Below are 12340 nucleotides of genomic sequence, written 5' to 3'. Positions count from 1 at the left end.
GTCCAGAACGATTTGATTTACCTTCTAGATTTATTTATTCGCCTAAATTGGAACATCAAGCTGCCACTGACTGACCCTGAAAAACTGTTTCAAAGTTAATGAAACAGCAGCTTATTGTAACTGCATTTGGTCGAGTTTTCCTGCCCGTGTATCCAACGTGACGTATTACTCTTGTTTTTCTGCATAACCTTGGTATCTGTTGTGCGAGCCAAGAGATTAAGTGTCACGTGAACCTTCGATATCAACTGCATCGACAGGGGTCTTTTCTTTCTTACTTACTATACTACCCAGACTGTAACAAGACAGTTATGTTATTCTCTTTTTTGTTGTTGTTTTCGTCTTTGTGTGTGGTAAAACGCTCGGGTGAAGTCCTCGTCATCTCTATTCCCGTAGCTTCGCCATCATTTGTTTTCAGAAACAGAGGAGGTTAACAATTGATCCAGTAACGTATCAGTTACTGGATTTACAATGTCAATCCCTTAGGTCAATATAGCATGGGATTTTGACTTTGAATATGAGATTCTTATTGTACAATAACGGGGGATTTCGCTACTGATAGAATTCTCTATGCACATGGCTCAGGTTTTTGTATTGGTATCGGAATTTTTCAATTTTCTTTCTTTTCTCAGTATACAGGGTTAAGGATGGTTATCTTTTAGAAAAATTCTGCAGATTCAAACTGTCTAGCCCTGTTTAGAATTAAATGTACTCAAAATAAATATATTATTCATTTATCAACGACAGGTAATCATCTACCAAACCGAGAAAACGTATTAGTCTTGAGGAAAATATCCTCTTGAATCATATATTCCCAGAAATTCATGTTGGAGAAGTTGGTTGTTTATGATTGGGAAGGAGGAGACACCTAAGGCTGCGAGAAGGTATATATTTCTCTGAACCTTGTACTCATCGATGGGTTTCCATTGTAGCAGTGGAACTAGCGTTTAATAAGAAGGTTCCTTTCACTTAGTGTGTAAATCGGTCTGGCCTTGGTGGAATTCGACTGAAGGAACTGCGACTCTGAGATCACTATTTCATCTGTTAGCTTTATGCTATCTCTCAGGTTACTTGTTTTGAGGGAGTTAGCTCTAATCATGGAAACGAGCTGATAGAGGTTCTTCCATCCTAAACGTGACTTTAAGCCGGATGTTTCCAACAGAAGAGTAACGGCGGATTGATTAGCAATTTTTTGACTCGAGGTCAGAAAGCAATCACAATGCCCAAAACAGCAGAGTAAATAGCGTATTGTGGGCCTTGTGCTTTCCGAATGTGCTAAAACGTTAGCGATAAAGTAAATGGAGAAAAATAGGTAATCGAATTAATTCATAATTTGCAGCGCTAATAGTAAAATACATTGTACAATCACCCCAATAAGTTGCATGCCCCTATTCCGACTGCTCTATCAGATTATGCTTAAAAGAAATAAACACAAAACACCAGAAAAAAGCAACAGGGTGCCAAAGCTCAACCTTCACAAATTCGCTTTAAGCACATTAAACAGGAGTGAGAACAAAAAGGGAACAGAAACAACCCGTGTGTAGAACTCTGTATCATTCAGAATGGGTTTTCATACTTGTGTTCCCATTAGTAAGCTAAAACTAATTATATATAAACTCTTTATTTTACATTAATATCTGTATATGGAATATATTCAAGATTGGTGCATAGTAGACGTAATTAAGTTTCGATTTTTACGAATATTTATAGAGATATATTACTTACCTAATTACCAATCCAGCACATAATGAAAATATTGTCAGATATCAAAAGGTCTGAAGAAACCTCCTTAGCAAGAATCATGGACAGCTTGCTTTCTTCGTAACTGTTCATATTTTCGTTCTTTAATATATTAAAAAAAACGTTAATTACCACAGGAGTCTAATCTAATTGGCTGCAACTATAAAAATGTATGGAAACAATTTATTAAACGAAACATTGCATTTGTCTAAAAGGCTCAACAAATTGTAGACGTTGAATTTAAACCTATGGTCATATGGAGGTGACAATTACAATGGCAAATTACCTTAAATCAATAGCAATATTTCACTTCAAGATAATTAAGTGTCTATTAAGTTCCAGGTTAACTTCACCCATAAAGATCAAAATCTTACAGTATTAAAATCCGCTAATCAAGTCTTCTTCGTCCAATACATCATCATCAGTGGTTATCCACATGCCAACAAGCATTATTTGTTTATAAATGGCCCGTGTTCTGCTGATCGATATGCTTAGTTGAGGGAGAAAAAACCCAGTGGCCTCAGCATGACCTGCTAATCTCATCTTCAGCTGAAACTTCCCGATAACGGTTCTTCACATCATAGGCGGGTTTGAATCCAGGTCTATTCAATCAAAAGGTTTCATATATATCGCCTCAGCGATGGGGCCTCTCGTCCAATACACACTCGCGCACAATTGATACGAAAGTGCAGGGATCATTCCATAAGAAAGCTTTCTCCAATATATACGAAATTAGGCTAAGAAATAAATCACACACACCGCAGTCGTTTCAATTCTTCCCTCCTCATACAACTTACCTTTTATAGTTTGGTAAACCAGTGTCAATAGCATAAAAGGAGTGAAAATTTGTATGCAAGAGAAACTGTCATAATTATCAAAACTAACAGTTTTCCAGGACACTTAAACGTATTAACAATCATTAAACACGAAATACATTTACTTAAAAATTTCTAACATTTCTAGCACAGTGATAAAAAACGAAGATTAGCATAGGACAAACTTAGAAGTGATTAAAAAAATTCTTAATGAGTCACTTACATAGACAGGGAAGAGAACGTTCGTGTATCTATCATTACTGTTTCCACAAATCAGAGGGGTCAGTTGTTAAAATCAAGAGCCTTCTCCTATAGCAATATGCCTTTTTGGCAACTTTTATAGTCCTATTTCGTAGAAGCATCCAAATGTTTTTACCATGTCTTGCAGCAATTTTCTCTATAACGTGACTTCTAAATAGATGTTCCTTCCGGTTTTCGAATGCAAGAAATGAATAGCTTAGTAATACAAGTAATAATAAAGAAACTTTAAGGCCCAACGACCGGATTCAAAATAACAAAGTTCCATTAAGGATGTTTTAAACGGCATTGAAGATCCGCCAGTAACCCACCAATACCATTTCCTGAACCGCAAATTTCATTTCTACAAGTTACACACGAGCCACAGATTGCTGGATGGAATTTCATTAAAACCGTCCCTCTTTGTGTGTGAAACTGTCTTTTAATCAAATTCGACATTGTACTATTCATTCGGCTTTACTCTTTGCATTTGTTCGCTACCACGTTAATGTTAGATAGTCATGCTCAGTAATCGATTAATTTCTTCAGCCTACTACGTTTCTGTCCGAAAATGGAAACTTGCCTATAACAATTACTAATTTTAGTGACATTTTTCTAACCGTAAGTTGTGAAATGTAGATGTAGTGGGCTTCTGTGAGATACGTTTTACATGAAATGCAGCTTTTTACGTTTGATCTGAGACTCGGAAGTCAGCCAATTACAATGTCCGGTATACGCAGCCATTCTGTTAGATTAGACGTAAGTGTTATTTAATTTAAATTATGCTATTTCCCCTTCAAATTAACAAAGGAAACCGAAAATATCTTCGTTAATTCAAACACTATACAGTGTAACTATTTACATTAAATATGGCACGAGCTCTCATTGTTTCGTGCTTTGCATTGTTATCTTTAGGCATTATTTTCTCTGATTACGTCAGACTAAAGGCTTTGTGTTCATACTCTCGATTCATGAAATAAGTTGGAAACGTCTATTACTTTAAACGACCGAACACGTAAGCTAAAGGATCTGTTGAAATCAAATGCTAATAACAACTCTTTCTTTCTCTAAGAGCTTTCGGGTTCTAAGCGCATTTTTCACCCACGAGAGAATAAATGTTCAGAACAGTAAATGCAAGCGAGTAATTTAAGTCCCTGCCTCCAAAAATTTGTGAGTAATTTGCAGAGAAATACGAAAAGAAGTTTTTATTATTATTATAGTTAAGAACGTGACGAGAGAGTGCAGATTTTGAAATAACTCTCATTAGGATCTACCTCTCGAGGTTGTTGATCACCGCTGCCAACAACTGGAGTTTCTAGTTCTTGGTGTTTGAATACCTTCATGTAATGAGGAGAAATGGGATCTTCATGACTATATTTCTCCGGCTTTGACTATCCGCTGAACATGCCATTTCGTTGTTTTTGGAAGTTGCATAAATTCAGAATTAGAGCGTAGAGTGATCTCCCTCGACTGCTAACAAGCAATGATTAGCTCTTTCACAGAGCGAGAATTATATCCAACTAATCAAGTAGAGTTTAATGTAGATGTTAGGGCTTTAATCGCCTGGTCACGTGTCTTTAGTGTTGGCCTCATGGAACTTTGTATTCAGCAGTGCCTCTTGTGTGTAGCATGTTGCTCAAGTTTTTTACGAAGGTAATTTGTAAAAAATAAAGAAGGCAATCTCATTTCCATTCTCAAACATCTTAAAACCTATAAACAAGTCCCATTTTATGTTCATTATTCAGTAATGATATTAAGATGTCACTTGCTGAAAAGAATCACGAATGAAACTATTCAAATATATTTACCCCCACCCCTCCAGAGGGAGTGAGCCTTTTCAATATGCCCTTTCATAAATTTAAAATGTTATCACAGAATTAGACCCCGAACTAAAGTTCGGTCTTGATTATATGCAAGTTTCCTCCAGGTGCTCTGGTCAGAGAGACAATTTAAATCCTATTTGTCACTGCTCTGCAATTAAGCCATGCATCGTGAGGTATTACAATAGTAAGAGTTTCCATGGTAATCATTTATATAGTAACTGCGTGGAAATTTATCGCTTCGCGTTTTTATTTTCATTACTACAAATTGATTTCAGAGATTTTCCGAAAGACGAATTACTTTATCTGAGCATACGTTAACCAACACTTAGTTTAATGTTCAAGCAGTTTAATGTTCTTTATATATTAGATCTAAGTGCCCTCATTTAAGACCACAACATTCTAGATTGAGTATAAAAGCTATTATAGCGAGAATACTATTGGGAAATAAAGATAAAAGCAAAAGCACGTCCAGTTTGTATTATACCATAATTTCTCTAACAATTCGTATCTTCTAAACTATCAATACAATAAAAACGGACATTGTTGGAAAAGAATCACTTTGAACATTATCTCACCTAACACCAAACAATTCAAATTTATTAACTTTTAAAACATTCCCTTATAAACTCCACACTGCAATATAAAAACAAAACAAGAAGATAGGGATTCTGACTTAATGCCACCAGAGATGGCTCCCCCCCCCCCTTTTTTTTTCCGGCGAATCTTCCAACACGAGTGTGATGGATGACGCCCTGAGAACCATCGCAACCCTGCTATGTGGTCGAAGCGAATTTGTGTAAACAACATTGTTTCTCTCGGGCAATTCATCCTCCCGTGTTTATGTTCATGTCGGCAATTGTGTCTGAATCTTACAAAATTTAGAGCTCGCACTTTCTGGATGTAAGTTGAGCACAGGCTAAAGACAGCACATAAATCTTTCCCCCTTAACCTTTGCTGTTACTTCTAAAGCGAAAAGAATCTCCACAGTCTAGGCCCCACGTGCATTCTTTTTCTTCTGTAGGTACGATATCATCAAATTTTCGTTAAGCTTTCAACTAAGAGACTATCCTTAGAGCGAAGGGGTGACACACGGAAAGAGAAAGCTAAATGCGACATTGACACCAACAAATCAAAATAAAATTAATTTAACTTTAGGTCATTTTGCCTTTCCTACCGCTTCCCCTTTTGTAACTGAAAGGAATCAGGGATCAACGGGGGAAGTTTGATAATAAATAAACTACATTAAGAGAGAGAGACTAAAGGTCGATGTTTGGTGGAACATTCTTTGGAGCTCAGGTGTTTATGAACATTAATGGGCGCGAGGTTTTTCTAGGTAAAATCTTAAATAAGAAATGACGACCATTTCCTATGAGTGGAAAAATTTAATCATTGAAGCCGCTTCACCAGCAATGATGAAATTAAGTTTCAGCATTGTTGAAATTACAAGTATATGTAAGAGTTATGGTGAGAAGTGTTGGATATCTTCGCTTTTGAAACTTTATTATTTCCATAGTTCGGCTCGAATTTCATTCATAATTCGAGAAAGCTTTTAATTGATGGTGAGTTACTCGGTTACTTATGAAGGAGGCGGAACTTTTTTTCTCCTAATACTCGGGCTTTTTTTATTCGGCAGTACGTTCAGATCAGTCGCCTCTTAATGCAGTTATTCAATCAAATCAAACCTTCAAAGTTTGTTTCGATGGATTCACACGCAAAAAATGCAAATATCCCTTAGTAATTCGCTACTTGAGAAACTCGCCTTTGCATAGGGACTGTGCACTTGATTTATTCAATTTAAATTAAATAAAATTCATTTAATGTCACATTACAATATCACTGACCTGAAGAGATACTTCGAAATGTTGATTTTCATCATCAAGTACAAAACATCCGAACAGACAGAATGTGGAGCGAATATTTTTCTCCGCTAAGAAAAAAACGAAAAAATTAGTTTCTCATGTTATTCCAAGATTTAAATATTATATATATTAACTCTTTGAAAGAAATTAAAGTTTTAGTAAATTGTGTTGTTTCTTTGTGTTCAAATATTAACGCATTTTTAAATAAAATTCAAACGAATAACAATATTACCCAACCAATCAAAAACTTAACCTGATTGAATAATGAGGGTGATTAGTTTTATAGAGTTAATAATTAAAATCACGATTGGTGTTTAGCTGTTAAACTAAAAAAGCTTTTATCTCAGTTCATTCCATGGAAAGAATAAGCGTACATTGAACAAATTATAATTAAATAAGTCACTAAATACATTTAATGACTTATTTGTAATATTATAAAGAAATTATCAAAAGCCTTTATCAGTATTAAATGAACGTATGCTGCCATACCTTCTTGCTATTGAGCCATTCAAATATGTAGAAAAAATATCACTGAGAATTCACTGTTAAGAACAAAATAATTATCTATTATATTATTTGCTTCCACATAGAGTTGGTGTTAACTTTTCAGACAATTCCCAGCAAGTTACTCAGAACTCAACCAGTATAGGAGAATGCAGGGAGCAAGGATTAAGGAAAAGCTAACAGCTACTACAACACAGTTTTACCAGACAGAGCAGTGTACATTAAGGTCATATGGATTATCAGGAAGTTATGAAATTTAGAATAGAAATTAAGAATAAATACCAATTCATGTTTTGGTAATACATGAATAATTATCGGTAATAACCTTACACGTATTTTTTCTTAATGGTGTATAATATTAATAAATAATGTTTAACATTATTAATTTACAGGTAAGTTTAAAAAGATGTACTGATTTAATAAATTACTTCTAAAAATTAAATTTAAAATAATTATTATCATCTATTCCACTGCGTAAGCTTACTCTTCAGGTGTACTGTTTCAAAATGGTTGCTAAACAAATGACCACATCTCATTGCATTTAAGGTAAATCTCGTTGATCAAATGCTCAGGGCAAATAGGATTAATGTACGTCGTCTGACTGTTCTATACATGGTATACACCTTGTGTATTCAATGGTTGGCACTACCTTTAAGATATTTGCAATTTAGGGCCCCCCCGCCTCAAAAAAAAAAACACTTGAGAAATACAAAATCTAATGTCAATTAAGCACAAATTTATAGACGAAAATAGATTTAGCATCATGCAGTCGCTGTTAACGTGCGACTTACATTCCCAACCACATACCAAGAACTAATAAATAAAAAAGGAAATAAAATCAACTATTTTGACACTTGTTTTTAACGAGAGATGGCGCTAAATTTCATATATATTTATAGTGCAGAAATACAGTATCAGGATACCATCAATCATATTTAATATGAATTATTAAATGTGTAATCAAACGGTTACCCTGCATAATAAGTTCTTTCTCCGCAACCTTATTTCCATTCACAGTGCAGTAAGTTAATTATCCTACACGGTGTTGAAGTGCCATAAAAATACTCTTTAAGGTGTGTTTTGAAAAACGCTTAGCACTTACTCATTTCTACACTTTTGTCCGTCCGTAATCATCATATGACAAGTTGACTATGTCAGATTTGGTAAGCTTGAGTTGGCATGATTTCCCAACCTTTTCTTCAGCTGCTGTCCAATCATTTTAATGACGAAAATAAACGACATATTCGAGACAGCACAAATTATAAGTTGAAATAAGCAAACTGAGTGCGGAGCACGCATGCCTAAAACGGCTGTATTTTCTGTTGCTATGGAAAAGATGACGTCACTATATAAGAATATTATTAAGATATTTTTGATTACTCTCTAGATCACTTCAGTGCTTTAAAAAAAAAAAAAAATATATATATATATATATATATATATATATATATATATTAGTTAGTCATTTGCATTTGTCACGGTGTATCATCACCATGCGTATTATCAAGGATTTAGGCCTAGCACGGCCTGTTCCGGCCTTAGAAGTCAGCGCTGAATCGTTTAAGGGGGACGACTTGGTTTTTCCTAATGGCTTGTCCTTTAAGCTTGTTTTGGTAATCTTTCTCTTTTCATTCTTTGAACGTGTTCCATCCATTTATGTTTATATTTTTTAATTTTTTTCTATTACTGGTTCTTGGTTTAATTCTTTCATAATATCTTCGTTTCTTTTGCGATCAAATAGGGTACACTTTGCAGTTTTTCTCATAAACTTCATTTCTGCTGTTGTTAATCTAAGCCTATCACAAATTAACCATTTGTGATAGGTTTCTTTTTGATTATTTCTTTGATTGTCGTGATGTATACTCAAACTAATTTTATTTCGTAATAAATCTGGGCCCAATCACTTTAATCACATTGTCGCAGCCATAACGCGTGCCTACTCATGGCTGTACTAATATGCACAACACTTCTCACTTATGCAGTAATATTAACTCTTGTTCGTGACTAACATTGAGAAGAATTTAATGCATCGAATTATTTTTTTTATTATTATGAAAATGAACAGAATAAAAATGGAAGTGTCCTTGTAAAGAAAGACTAACTGATTAGTTTTCATGCTCGGAATTACGTAAATTTTTAAGGACACCCCCCCCCCCAGATTTATTGAGGAAGATCTTGTTTTACAAGTACAATAATTACTTCATTACGTTTTTAAAAACATTTATATATTACGATATATTCGAGTTGATTTTTTTCATAAATTAAAAACAATTGTCATTTTAATATAAACGAGTCTAAGTTAAACTACTATACGAATGATTGATCTATTAAATAAATATTATAAACTGAAAAAATAGTATTATATTTTTCATTATATAGATCATGAAATATCTAGTGGGGAAGATGATAAATCCTCCCCCACACAAGATATTATCAAACAAGAGTGGTAATTTTATTCATAAGATATATTTGCGCATGAGCAGTGTGTTTTGAAAATTCTATTTCGATAGTCTACAAATCTGATTTTCATGTACTTACACAACCAATTTCTTCCTCATAGACGGATCCTATCGATCTCATTTTGTCTCTCTGAAGTGATCGCTTATAAGCTTTTCGTCAGATGCAATTCCAAATATCTTCAATTTCTTCCCATAATTCAAACCGTTCGTAGGTTGTAAAGTTAGTCGACATTTCACTGTAAAATTTTGAATTAATAGTTCGTTCATCAAAAATTCGTATCTCCTACCTCTCTTTTTAGAAGCCATGTATCAATATAATCCAAATGAAATGCGTTTCAGCTGGTATAGTATCCTAATGATATACATCAAGAAGTAATTGTCTTTAGGACTGCACCTTCTGTTTCGACTAATTGAAAGTAGAGGTTAGCATATTTCGTCTTCGACAACGTCAATTAATTTGTTATGCCACGTGCCAAACAAACGAACCAGTATTGTCAGGGAAACATAAGAGAAACGTTATTCAAGTATTTAACGAAACTTTGGCCCAGAAATGGAATATTAATTCGAGTCCATTGACCTAAGTCCAGTTGGTAGTTAGTGTTGCGCGACTTACTAACAAGTGGACTTGGCAGCATCAGAAATGTTCTGTTCATTTTATTTTAGATAAAATAACATCGACTATGTTGCTTATACTATAAAAATAGGTGTCGTATTAGATGATCTCGAAAGAGGCGTGCTTGGTTGTCTATTCACACCTGCAGTGTCTCCTGTGGCGACTTATGGTGTAACGAATACATAACGGTTAGTCGAAATCAAATTTCGATATTTTTAATACCATACTGTTCAGTATCTATACCATCAATATATATATATATATATATATATATATATATATATATATACACACCTAAAATGAATAGTCAAAACCATTTGAGGAGGAGAACTCATATTTGTATTCTTACTCCTTTAGTCAGGCGCTTGAAAATATTTTACAATGCCATTTAATAAAGGAAATGAAACATGCGTAATAAATTCAACATCTGAATTATATTTCAGTAGACGGTACACTAGTACATTTGGATGTTGTTCAATTCTCGTGGTTAACACGAGAAATTTCCATGATATATATATATATATATATATTTTTTTTTTTTTTTTTACTCGTGAGTCACCTGGTCTCTTATGGAGATATTTGGGAATAGTTTAAAGAATGAGGACCAAAATATACTGGGTGTGCTATCTGGATAGAATATGAATAGGGGTTACAATATCGGAAACTAGCTCTAGGAGAAAAAAAGGTAAATTATGTAAAAACAAATAAATTTAATGGATGGTAAATGTAAAACATAATCCGTTAATTGCACGAGCTTCACGAAGTCAACAACGCATATGCTATAAAAAATATTTAACTTTTAATAATAATTTTTATGTCATGTATGCTAGATATTGAATGGAAGTAGGATGGAAGTAGCAGAGATGAGAATGCTTAGGTGGATGTGCGGTGTGACCAGAAAGGATCATCTGAGAAATGACTATGTCAGGGGAACAGTGAAAGTTACGAACTTAGGAGCGAAAATACAGGAGGCAAGGTTGAGATGGTTTGGTCATGTGATGAGGAGGGAGGACGAATATGTGGGAAGAAGGGTCATGCAGATGGATGTGCAAGGAAGGCGGAAGCGTGGGCGGCCAAAGAAGAGATGGAGGGAGCTGGTAGAAGAGGACTTGAAGATGAAGAACTTGGATGTGGTGACAGCCCAAGACAGGAAGGTGTGGAGGAGACTCATAATAAACAGTGACCCCACTTAAGTGGGAGAAGCAACAGAAGAAGAAGAGATGCTAGATATTGTAGCTATATTCGCTAAACTCAACTGTGCTTGTCTCTTCAAAGACACGCTGCGCCTTTACTTTTAAAAAGGCAGTGTCTATACATTACCCAAGACGTAATATATCTGTTAAATTTCCATTTTCCGTCCCCATCATTGCAAACGAACAAGCGAAGAAATACGAATATAATCACAAGCCATGTTCCTGCTGTCTGGCTGCGATTACCAAACCGCTATTGTCCAAGGGGGAGGGAAACAACGAATATCTAACATGACTTGGTACGGTTACATTTGCAGAGTGACTTGTCGATTAATGAGAGATAACGAACGAAGGGAAATTACAATTTCTAGTGTGTTGTGATTTCAGCTTTTAATATCGATGTACACCTAACTAGTTACTAGCATCAGTAACTAGTGCATGATCATGTTTTGAAGTAATGACTTTACTGAATGTTATTTTAAGATATTTTCAGAATTACGTATATAATATAGAGCATCGAAATGTTTATATAACTACAGATACAAATGAAACATTTCAATATAAACTGAATTATTTTTATTGGAGTTTTTGTAAGGTTAATAGCAAAACACGTTGACAAAAATCCAAACAAGGATTGCAAACGATATACCTGTTATATATCATTAATGATGTTAATGATTATACAGAGTTGACTAGCAACTGAAGTATTTAATGTCCTTTGCTCACATATACTCAGAAACATTGTATTGTGGATAAGAGAAAAAGCAATCAAGACTTGATGGTGATTGTGTCTACCCTATTTCTCTTTTACATAACATTGGTATGCATCCTGGGTATTAACATAGAAATACCCTTCTGTATGCCTCTCCAAGATTTACCTCTGGTATTGTGACGAGCCGACATATCACTGCGCACTTTTGCATGCATGATGAACATCGTTTCCATGCCATTAACTCAACTCATACGAAACCCAAAGAAGTAACTTTGCCCTGAACGAATATTTTCTCGTGAAGTGTATGAGAAAACATTCGAAAATAAACGACTTCATTTCTTTCTTTCTTTCTTTCCCCCTTATACTCGGACATGAAGGATGAAGATAATCA

The sequence above is a fragment of the Typopeltis vanoorti genome, chromosome 18 (assembly GCF_054136105.1).
Source record: "Typopeltis vanoorti isolate ZY-2024b chromosome 18, IOZ_Tvanoo_1.0, whole genome shotgun sequence".
Classification (NCBI taxonomy): Eukaryota; Metazoa; Arthropoda; class Arachnida; order Uropygi; family Thelyphonidae; genus Typopeltis; species Typopeltis vanoorti.
The sequence above is the reverse complement of the archived record's forward strand: the minus strand, read 5'-3'. Positions refer to the sequence as shown.